The sequence below is a fragment of the Lichenostomus cassidix genome, chromosome 1 (assembly GCF_008360975.1).
Source record: "Lichenostomus cassidix isolate B80296 chromosome 1, HeHo_3.0, whole genome shotgun sequence".
Lineage (NCBI taxonomy): Eukaryota > Metazoa > Chordata > Aves > Passeriformes > Meliphagidae > Lichenostomus > Lichenostomus cassidix.
Window position 1 is genome coordinate 43,039,442 of NC_139479.1, and position 12,663 is coordinate 43,052,104.

Genomic DNA, 12,663 nt, shown 5'->3' on the forward strand with positions numbered 1-12,663 from the left:
GTATCTCTGAGAAAGGCTCCTGGAAGTCCTGAGAAGGCATATTGTTTTTTCAGTCTGAGTTCATGCTCTTATTCATACAGTGCTCATGGGGGAGTTAGTCCTTGGAGCCTCCCTTACATAAATAAATAAAGCTCTCTATTCACTCTTTGCAGTAATTCTTACTTCAAACACTACATCCTTATAGAGTGCTGTTGATATTTTATATACTAGTCTCTGGAGTTTTCTTTGTCTTTAAAACTTAATTTTTTTCCCTAGAATCATATCTTAATGTCAAAATTTAAAAGCTGTTTGATCAAAAAATCTTATGGACAGAAATACCTGAGTAGATCTACATTGCATGTAAAACAGCAGTGAGTTTGAGTAGAGGATCCCAGATCATCTCTTATCCTTAACTCTTAGGTATCTCACTTTATTTTCAGCCATTTCTACACAGCTCCCTTCAACAGGTTCTAGGTGCCAAGATCTCAAACACAGACAGGAGTATAACAGTTTTGTCTGTTTACATTCTATACAATGGTTCATCACTCTCTCAGTAGCCCTTTCAGTCTCCAAAACTGCCACAAGCCCTCAGGCAATGCATTGGAGAATAAAACACATAATAGTGTTTTCACACTTTAAAAAAAAAAAACCACTTCAGTACCTCATAATATTCTGAACCTTTGGTTTTGAATAAAACAGTGCACCTATTTGAGGCATCTCATATGGAGCCCTGAGGAAAATGAGGGTCAATATTATGCCTTTTAGACATAACTCTCAGGTGTGGGGATGTAAGCCATTCTGTGCCATTTGGGCAGGAGTAGAAGGGAGACCTTTCATAACAAACAGTATCTCATACTCAGTTCTTATTACACTGGTATATAAAATATCTGATAATGACCCCAGGAGACCTCCCAGGAAGTCTGCCAAACTCAAAATGGGTTTATAATGGGGTGACATGCATCACTAGTGGCCTTTAAGTCTTGCAGTCATGATCTAACAGTTGCAAAAAGAAGTAAGACGAAAGGATGACTTTTGTGCAAAATTTAATAAATGTTCCCTCAAAGTTATGTCCTTGAAGTATTATAGAGTCATGTCAAATCACTGCCCTTGTACTTCTTACTCCTTCATGCTGGATGCAATGCTGATTGTTAGGATAGCACTACATGTTTGCTTGATTCAACATTGTAGGCACTAGAAAAAACCTCACTATGCATATGGGATACTTGAATTTTTTATACACCTGAAAATGGAGCACAATCTGGAGTTGTATATGTTGTCCTTTGTCAAAAAAATCAGCAAGTATTGTTTATGCACATTTGTATTTAAATTTGTGTTTACACAGATGTGATTTGGGAGTTGGAGCGCCCCAGGGACAGTCTCTGTGAGGAGTGACTGGGGCTACCTAGTGCTGGGCACAGCCAGTTCCGTTTAGCTCCAACAGACTCACCTCAGGGCACGCCTGAGCCCCAGCACCAAGGTCGTGGTGCCGTAAAAGTTCAAGGACTTCTTTCATATAACCCATGTAATATAAAGAGAGAAATAAACAAAGACAAGCAAACTGACAGAAATGAACAAACACAAACCACATAAATATCACAGAATCACACAGAATTGCAAAGAGGCCATCAATACCACCAACCCAGCACCACCATAATCATCCCGAAACCATATCCCCAAGTGCCACATCCAGATGTTGAACACTTCCAGAGATGGTGACTCTGCCGCTTCCCTGGGCAACTTATTCCAATGTCTAAAGACTCTTTCAGTGAAATTTTTTTCTAATATCTAATCTGAACCTCCTCTGGAACTTAAGGCCATTTGCTCTCGTCCTTTTGCTTAAGACATGCTGAAGAGAATGATCTCCATCTCACTACAACTTCCTTTCAAGTAGTTGTAGAGAGTAATGAGGTCTTGCTGGGCCTCCTTGTGTCCAGACTAAAAAACCCAGTTTTCCTCAACTGCTCCTCAAAGCACATCTTTTCTAGACCAGTCACCAACTTTGTTGCCCTTTTTGGACACACTCCAGCATCACAATGTCCTTTTTGAAATGAAGGGCCCAAAACTGGACACAACACTTAAGTACAACCTCATTAGTGCCAAGTGCAAGGGTATAATCCCTGCCCTGGTCCTGCTGGCCACACTCTTGATAATACAGGCCAAAATGCCATTGGCCTTCTTCATCACCTGAGCACAACTGGCTCATGTTGAGCTGTGCATCAACCAACACACCTTTTTTGCTGAGCACCTCTCAAGCCACTTTGTCCTGAGCATGTAGTATTGAATGGGGTCGTTGTGACCCAAGTGCAGGACCCAGAACTTCACCTTACTGAGCCTGACACAGTCAGCCTTAGCCCATCAATCCAGCCTGTCCAGATCCCTCTGCAGAGCCTTCCTACTCTCCAGCAGATTAACACTCCCAACTAACTTGGTGTCTTCCGTGAACTGACTGAGGCTTGTCCTAGGTTGCAATATTGATGTAGTTAAGTATTCTATTACCACCAGCTGTGGGCCATTAGCTGCTATCACCCACTCCGGATGACAGGCAATGGGCCATCCGTTAGCTATCATCACTTGCTAATGACCCACCCCGCATGACAGGCAATGGGCCATCAGGGACCCACCGTGTGACTCATGGACTTATCTCATCCCATTGTGAGATGCTCTGCCCAGGAGGGAGGAGCCAGGTGTTCCCACCGGGATATAACCTGGCCTTGGAACTGCCTGAGCTAGCCCTGTCTACTGGGTTCCCAGAGGACCAGAGCTACTACTGGATCTTCAGCTGGAGACTAGACCTTCACAGGATCACCACTTCAACTGGACTACTTCAGTTGGACTGCTACTACCACCCTAACAGGGTGTTAGGTTGTATCTGACTTTGTCAGTGCTTTTCCTTGTATTATTTCACTTATTTTTAATTTCAATCTTGACGTGTGTTCTCCCACTGGTTTGTTTTCAAACCAATACAGGCTGCACTTGAGCCTCTCATCCAAGGCATCAATAAAGAAGTTCAACATGACTGGCCCCAATATTGAGCCCTGGGGAACACCACTGGTGAGAAGACACCGACTGGATTCAGTTCCATTCACCACCACTCTTTAGGCCTGGCCATCCACACTGTTTATCACTCACCCAAGCCATGAGCAGCCAATTTCTCCATGACAATGTTTCAATACATGATGTCAAATGCTTCACTGAAATCTAGATATACAGATATGTGCTAGACAGAAATCTAGATCCACAGCTTTTTCCACACCCACTAGGAAGATCACCTTCCCATAGAAGAAGATTGGGTTGATCAGGCAATCTATTATCAGAAATAAAATTATCAAAACCTATTATCAAAGAATTTGTCTTATATTGTGGTATTTGAATTCATCCACTATGGCAAAAGAAAGCATAAAAAAAGAGAAACAAAAACAACGTCCCTCTCCTCAGTCTGAATCTGTTTTGATTTCTTTTTATGTCCTAAAACAGTAGGTTTGACTAAATTCCTAACCATAAGAATTTTTACTTGACTACTTCTGTCCTTGAAATAAGTCAAAAAATTGCAATCTGATTTACCAAAGGCTTGTTTTATTGAAAATTTATCTTAAATGTATATAACTCATGCACTTTGTTTTCTACCAAAAAACCCCACCCCATAAATATTTCTTAATCTAAATTTAAGCTGTTCTCCACAAAATAATATTTTCTGAAATTATAGCTGCATTTTATTTGCAATGTGTGAATTTTTGTTCTGCACTAAATCTCATATAATTATGTACTTATACTTGGGGATGAATAGAGACATTTTATAGACAATCATTTTTACTCTGAAAGTATATGACAAATGCAAATGTAAAATGAATTAAGAAATTGAATTTAAAATTATTCTGAATTTATACTGAGACATATGTCTAGTTCTCCTTCTCAAAGAAAAATCACCTAATATATATGCAGAGAAACATATTTAAAGGAATGTTGTTATCAAAGGAGACAAAGACACATAATTCTGCTTTGAAACATAGTGAGAAAAACAATAATTTTGCACATTTGGAAGTAAATTTGATTTCAATAATAAAACCACAAAAAGAACCCGGTTTAAAAGATGAAGAAAAAATAAGGTCTTGAGTGCTAGCACGTGATACATGCACACACATGTATCCAACACAAACAGCACTGGTCTAGAGGTCAATTTAATCATTCTCTCACAAATATTTATCAGAATTTATGTTGTTCTAAAGCATTCTTTTGGACATAAAATCTCTATTCCAGAAAGCAGGAGTCTCCCATAGGAAATTTTTCTCACCTTCCAAGCACTTCACTGGTGCTTGGAAATGGGCTTTCTACAGGCAAGCTGACTGCAGCCTTTTAGTCAACACAGACAACTATTATTTTTATTGTAAAGCAGACATATATTTTACTTTTACTTACAGCAGTGTAGTGGTCAGTAATGCAGGTACCTAGACAATGCTTACCTGATATCGTTTGTTTAAAAAAGGATCCTAAATTAGGATGTAAACTGCAATAGATGTTAGATATCTATGTCACTGACACCTAAGTTAAGATATTTGAATATGAACATGAACCTTTACAGGTGTTTTGTTGAGAAAAATGGTTACTAGATTTTTCAAAATTAATCAAATTAACATGCTAAATTGCAAGAAAAAAGCAGTCTAAACATCATTAAATATATTACAATTAACTAAGAAATATTTATTGGGAAGTGAAATAGAGTGTAAAAGAGTCAGAGAGTTGTTTATGTAAAATGGCAATCAAGCTTTACATTCTTAAAAAATATTTAGGATGCACATGGAGAAGTTAATGATGACATTTCAGCTAGCAAAGGTGTATTTCATCTGTTTTAACAAATAGGAAACTAATGGTGTTAACACAAACAAAAAGACAGAGAAACCTGTGAGATGTCATTTGAAGGAGGATATTTTTATATGTGATGATCAATGCCAAAATTTTCAGTAAAACATCTTAGATGAAGAAAAATGAGGGCAAGAGATGGACAAGAACAAAGCCTTAGGCATATCCTAACATGAAGATCAAAAATAAAAACGCACCATTGGCAGGAAATACAATATATATATATATATATATACACACACACCATGCCAGACAATTGTGTCATTTTCTTTTAAAGATTTTAGCAATCTTAGTACTGTGCGTGTACTTGTAAAAACTCTACATCATTCTAATGAATAGTGAGAGTTGCAGACCTCTATCTTTCATACACATTGTGTATGAACCCAGTTCACCAAGAATCTTAGGAATTACAACAAATTCTTAATATTATTTCATATTAAATATCCATGTTCTATGACAGTTCATGTTTAGAAAATTCAGGCAGACTGAGAATTTTTACTTAGATGCATTACTACCTGGAACAAATGCAAATCTCTGTTTTAATATTCCTGACTCTTGATACACTTCATTCATTTCTGAAATGGAAAATTTGGTGCAGCTGAATTTATCTGAAGAAAAAAAAAACTTATGACATCATAATTATTTTGTCAGAAACAATGTATTGCCAGCTACAAAAGCCAGGAAGTTTGTAATCTTTTTCTTGAAAGGAATGAAATATCAGTGTCAAATATATTTTGTCTCCAAGGTCTTTTATTTTTTATTTGAAGCAGAAAAGTACAGAAGATTAGAGCTTTTAGCAATTGTATCATTATTTGTTATATTGATAGTTCCACCTCTTCCAAGCTCCTATTCTAAATCTTTTTCTTCCTCATATGATCATGAAAATGCTGTATTTTTTCCAGAAACTTGTGCAATGTGCTATATTAATGCTGACATTACTGAGGCAGTTGGGTAATAAATGCTACCTTGTGATTTCCATTTTTCTGAAGATGTGATCCTTATTGGCATTCTTCATTCTAGAACAAAAGATTCTCTTAAAAGTGTCTTAACAAAGTTAAATTTAAAAGACTAAATGTAGTCAAAACTACTTGAGGCAGAAACCCAAGGACTAGTGAAAATTTGTACTTGAAGACAAGTGAACTTAAGAAGCTGAAAAAAGTATAATGGAAATTTCAGAAGTGATCTTTTATAAACACTTGTGATTCTGAGAGCTAATTGTAAAGGCTAAAAGCAAAAGACAGATAGGGAGTTGATTACTACATTCTGCTAAATACTCTGAAAACTGTAACCAGTGTGTCTTATATCTAGGTGAAAATACCCAGGTATTATGAATTTCTTGATTTGGGGTTAGCTTGCAAAAATTCAAAGAACTAAAAACATTATTTTATTAAATGTTAAAAATATTATTTGTGATATCTGTTGGCGGAACAATGCAGCAAGGTATAAGCATTACAAAGAGACAAAAATTTTAAAAGCACCAACAGTAAAGGCAACATGATTAGCTCTTAAAATGTCTAACACACTGGTTGAATAGCTTTCATTTCACACAAGAAATTCAAGTGGCACATGCACCAACACCATTATAAATTTGTTAAACAAAAGAGAAATGAATGCAACATATCAAGTGTTGCCATGCACTAAAATAAATTGGTTGTGAAATCTGTGGAAAGGCCCTAAGGCATCCATCTCTGTGAGAATCTCAGCCAAAATGTTTGAAGAACACTCAATTCAGTTCCTCTTTATATATCAAACACAAATTGCTTGTCATTGCCTTTTACAGATGATTACCATCCATCATTTCTTATTTGTCATTCAGACCAACTCCCCATTCCCTATGATGCTGTACATCTAGTGCTCAAATGTTCAGTCATGATACCACTATGTTCACTCTATGTCATCTTTTAGACTTTGGTGTGTGTCCTTCACTCTGATCAGAAAACTGATTATTTGATTCTTTTTAATCCCAGTTTTAAAATAACTGGACTTCCCCACTCTTATTAAATAAATGTTAAGTAGTCTTTGCTAGGGCTGTAGAACATGCTGTGAAAATACTTTCTTAGAAAAAGGACCACGTATTACCCTTTTCTGATTCGCTCTTTTGGAAAATAATATTCTTTCCACAGGTTTTGGGTTTTTTTTAGTTTTCTTCCAATTCAAGACTACCTACTTGAGATTTAATCCTTAAAGTATTTTAACTTGAAATATTAGTGTTATTTTACAATTTTTAGTAAGCATTGGGATTTATCTTTACTACTCTGATTGTCAATTACAATATTGGAACCTGGGACAGAGTGTTTATTCTTCTAGAAGGAGAGAATTGAATGTACAGAAAACATGTTAAAACACAAATTTTCCTTCACGAGGCTTCAAACAGAGCTTGTGTACAAGGCTACAGTTTAAGGATGGTTTGATCATCTGCCTACTAAAATAATTTGAGACAGACTTTTCTTTGAAAGACTGCAGTCTTGACCAGTACTATCTAAACAACTGAGGGTTTTAAAAATAAGAATTTCCTGAAACTGAAAACAAACAAGCAAACAAAACGTCAAAAACCCCCACGCAAAAAAACCCAACCAACCAAATAAAGAACCCCACAAATGCAAAACAAAGGATGATTGAGAAGGAAAAAAACAAAGAAAATTTTATATATAGACTAATAATAATATGGGGTGAATTTTTTGTGAGAAAATATTCACTAAACAGTAATTGCATTAAGATGACAAAGCAACATGAAGGAAAATTTACTAGAAAAACATGCCTAATAGAAGCAAGGAGATATCAAGGAGATATTAAAGCTACTTTATAAAGTTGTTTACCATTCTATGCATCAAAGTTCAAAGAGGATCAATTCAAACAGAGGAAAGAACAGAGGAGGGATCCTTGGACAATTAGGAGTCTGGAGAGACTTCATCTTATGGAGAATAAAAGAGCTTGGATGGTTTATACTGTCAAAATGAATACTGAGAAGAAAGATGACCTCTAAAAATGTACCATGGAAAATGACACAGAAAGATAACAACTAGCTAATAAAGACAATTTGGACTCAAAACCTAAAGCATATAGAAAAAAATTAAGTATATTAAGGCTATAAATTAGGAAAAAATTTTAACCATCTGAGCAGGGAGGTGCAGGAGTAGACTTGCAATCAGACTAGTGGAATAAAGTCACTGAACATTTTAAAAACACTTGAAAAGGCACAACTCTCACCACCCTGCAAAACAGCCTAATCCTGTTATTAAAAAAATTATGAAATGTCACTCCTTGCAACACCAGGCAATTTAATGACCTAGGGCATCTTTTTTAACCTACATTGACTTTAATTAACTAGGGTATATAGTGAGACATCAGGCATTGATATGGATTTAATGACCACCTAAACATTTATAGTGGAAAAAAATTATAACCAGTTCATAACCTCTCACATATCAAGCACATAATTGGGGCCAGTGAAATGTTATGCATTTTCCACAGTATACAGAATAACTAAAGATGACTGTTTCTCCTAAATCTAGAAAATGTTCCTGTCAGGAAACAACTAAACCTTTTAGAAATGTTTACCTTATTTTTTTTTTCCATTTAAAAGGGACATCATGTTTTCACTTGTGTAATTCACATCTTGAACACTGACAACCAAATCCAGTATCTGAAAAGGGTATGTCAGGACAGTCTACTAAATGTAAGCACAAGTACTTTTGATGTAAAGAAGGAACATATTTTATTTCTGGTGTATTTGTTAATGTATATTACAGACTGGTCCCATATTATTATAAATCTCTGGATAGAATTTCATTCAATTTTATAACTATTGCAAATCTGAGCCATAGAAACATTTCCATAGATGGCTGAGTACACTATGAAAATGACATAGGGATGATGAAGTTGTACTGTGAGGGGAGTCACAAGCAACATTGCAGAACCCTAGGTATTGCAGGAAATTTTTCTCAATTGTATTTTTTGCTTTTCGGGTTTTTTTTCTGGTTTGTTTTTTCTTTGGAGTTTCAAAACCAGCAAAACTTCCAGTTAGATACCAGGAGAAATAAATCACAATGAAAGTAGTCAAACACTGAAACAAATTTCCAACATAGGCTGTGGAATATCCATCACTGGAAACACTGAAATTCTGGTTGTGTGTGGTTGAATCATCTACTGAGCTTAGATGAAGGATCTGACTTTCATATTGAGCCTATGTTGAGGTGATAATTGGACTAGATGACCTAGAATGGTCCCCAAGTTTTTCCATTGTCCATTTGTGTGTAGATGTCACTTCCAGCCCAATGTGTCCTTTGATCCTATGATGTAAATTTGTGGGTCAGTTTCCTGGTTTAATTATTCACACTTTTAGGAATGACAAATTAACAAGGCAAGCTTATATCTTGCTTGTAGTAATAGGAGTCTGGATGCTCTACACCAACATAAATTTAATTCTTACTGTCAGCTGGACAATTCATGTTTGTGTTGTCCAGATAATTGTTTGCAATTGCCTATATCAGAGAAGAAATTCACGTCAACTCTTCTAACTTTCAGAGTCTTTTAATGGTAGCCTTTAATATGAATCAAGGTTTGACCAAAGATTCTGGATGATTTAAAAAAAGGTGTGCTATATCTATTGAGTATCAGAACTATGAGGAGAAGCTAAGGGAAACCAGAGTTTATTAATCTATATGTTAGGGAAAGGAAAAATATTTCATTCAATGTACTATAAATTAGTATACATATGTAGCTTTCCAGGGTATTTCAGGTATTTAATTTCTTGATTTGTATCATGTTGCAGTTTTCATAGTCTATCGTCTGAACTGGTAGGAAAGAATATAATATAGTTTACTACTGCGTGATATTTTTCTCTAGAAATGCAGATTTTTCTGAAAAAAACCCCAACAATCAAAACAAAGAAATAAAAGAAAAAACTATCCCAAATCCTATAAAAGTAAACCAAACAAAAAAAGTTAAATATTATAACAAAATTAGAAATATCATTAAGTTTCAGTTCATCCTGAGTATTAGAAGGGTCCAGCACATAGCATATGTATGGTCCAGTATTCATAATTGTCATTTGTTTACTATGCAGCACATTTAGTCCTTTAAAATTTCTTAAATTCAGATAAATTGTTCTCTGTTAAAAGCTGCAGTAAATCTGATATAGAATAAAGTCTTAAATCAGCTATTTTTTGACTCAAGATATATTTTTGAATGTATGGCTCATTTCTTTGTTCATATCTTATTTCTGAATCTGCCTTGAGTGTTGATGAAAATTCATTGACATGAATTTTTACATAGTCTTCCTGAGCACAAGAATGCAGATGTCATTAAAATTGTACAAGAATTCTTATTTGGCTTATAATTGCTTCTTTTTAAGGATAGAAAATCAATTAAAAAACTTGACATGACAAATGCTATTAGTGAATACAGATCTTTTTGTTAAAGGAAGGTGACAATTTCTTTCTGTAACTGTGACAGGTATCTTACTCTTACTGATGAACTGGAACAAGATCTTATTTTAAAATTGAATCTCAGATCTCTTTAGAACTTGTTCTATACGTTATAACTTTACTATGAATGACTTTAAAGAGCACTTGCCACTTAGTTCTTTCAAATAAAAGACACATTTAATGCCCCTTAGAGTTACCACTTTCTCAGTTTTCTTCTCGTTCTTTTTTTTTCCCAAGTTTCAGTGCATTTTTTTCTTATTTTCCTTCTTTGTTTTCTCTTGCAGATCAGTCTACTTCTGATCTATCTAGTCTGGCTTCAAAGACTGCATTTCCTGTTACATCTCTTCCTTGACCTGAGCAACTTGAGAGATAAAAAATACATTTTTCTGAGCAAAATAAAAGGAATTTATTATGTCAATGTTGTGAAACTGTATTAAGGTGGTGTTAAAAATAGAATTGTGTAGTTTATTTACATAATAGTTTGAAAGAGGATAAAACTCTAATGAAATAGTAAAAAATTACTTAGTAGTGAAACAAATCATATCTAGATAGCATATAGAAGAATTAACACTAAATATATTTTGAGCTCAATAAATGCCACTGATTTGGCCTACTCATGGGTTGGTCATGGTGTGCCAGACAGCTAAGGCCACCAACTGACTGTGTATCTCCAAGGCCCAGAAATTTTTGCAAATCCACCTTCAGCTATTTTCTCTGTTATGAATTAATCTGCCTTTTAAAGCTGGCAAAGACCAAACCAGTCATATTTAATATTTGGGCTTTGATTAAAATGACATGTAACTAATCATGGAAGAATGTCAACCTATTACAGCAGTGGTATTGATTTTTACTGTCATTGTAGAGTATTCTGCTCACTTACTGTTTTACTCCCAGGAACAGAGGTTTTTCAAAGAATCAGTTAATAGTTGGCTGAATGCTGTTGCTCCCTAAAACAGTATTTCTGTTAGGATTTTTATAATTAATGTGATTAATTTAAAAAATTCTAAGGTTAAAAGTTTTAAAAAAGAGTGTTTTATGCAGCTTTGGATCAACTTTAGTATCCAACTCTGAGCATTTGATATGCTAGTTTTGAGAGTAACAGACTTTCTAAAATAGACACTCTCTAGACCTAAGTTGGTTTATTCTCAACTGGACTGACTAGAAACTTGTATTCTTCTTGCATGATTGCATGCTTGCATTTGAACTGCAAACAGTTCAACTCATTGTGTGCTTGCAGTCCATTTAATAATCTTTACATAAGTATATAATAAAATATAAGTAAAGGGATAGATGGAATATGTAATGAACTGCTTACTACACGTTTAGAATTCCTCCTTCAAAAGGAAGCATGAAATAAAAGTGGAAACAGTCACGTACTGAAATACATCAAAATCTTGTTAGTGAAACCATGTAAATAACATATTAAAAATGGACTTAATCTGTATGTTGTATGTGTATAAGATGTAAATTTATGGTGTTGAAAGAAGTACATTTCCTTTGGCAAAAAACAAATAGGTGACAGACTTCACAGTAGAATGAAATAAACTGATAGGTAAATACAAATATCTCCATAGAGTTATTAGGGTATAATGTTCTATTCTATCCTATCCTATCCTATCCTGTCCTGTCCTGTCCTGTCCTGTCCTGTCCTAATCTACTCTATTGTCAGAGAACGGCTTTGCAAAATAGTGCCTTAGTTGTGAATAAAACATGCCATGCTAAATAAAACAAATTATAAAAGCAGGAAAATGTACAAAGGCATATTTAGCACTTAAAGTTATCTCAGACCTCATTCAAAAAGCATTTATCACATGAAAAAGTAAGCAGGTGAAGAAAAACTTTTAAGAAACATTAGTATGAATCTTTTCCATAGGACTGGTAACAGTAAAAACTACACTTGGTCTATACCTAGGAAAGAAATAATAACTCCAAAGACTTTGAGAGAATGTAGAAATGAAAAATGGGAATAAACACATATTTAAAAGGTTTATGACATGGATATTTTACCTTATTTTCTCTTCTTTTGCAAATGTTCACTGTTGTAAATTAGCCTACTCATCTTCACAAACAGAAAATTGAAATTCTCTTTTAAAGTCCTATTACAAATAAATATTACTTAAATCATAGGAGAAGATAAATGAGTTTAATATTCACCAAAGAAAACATCAGTGTCTATGAAATTTTTGTCAGTGAAGTTCACTGAAGTTCCTTCAATCAAGTGAAAAACAATGTCTGAAAACATTCTGCAAAAAACCGTATATTTATAGTGCCTAAGACTTCATCCTTTTTTGATCTGTATTCACTCCAGGAAACAAGATCTTATTTGCCTAAAAGTTTGAAAGAACATGTTCAAAAATTGTGGTGAATGCATGAAGAGAAGAGAGAGTGTTTCAAGATTTTCAAC

General features: G+C 34.7%; 1 long non-coding RNA gene across 1 annotated transcript; it reads right to left on the reverse strand.

Moving 5' to 3' along the window:
• Positions 1 to 10,448: 10,448 nt before the first annotated feature.
• On the reverse strand, positions 10,449 to 12,360 carry LOC146444601 (uncharacterized). Its single transcript, XR_014849859.1, has 3 exons — positions 12,267 to 12,360; positions 11,140 to 11,206; positions 10,449 to 10,612 (listed from the first exon to the last, which is right to left on the reverse strand). It is a non-coding gene; the product is annotated as an uncharacterized LOC146444601 (long non-coding RNA).
• Positions 12,361 to 12,663: the final 303 nt, after the last annotated feature.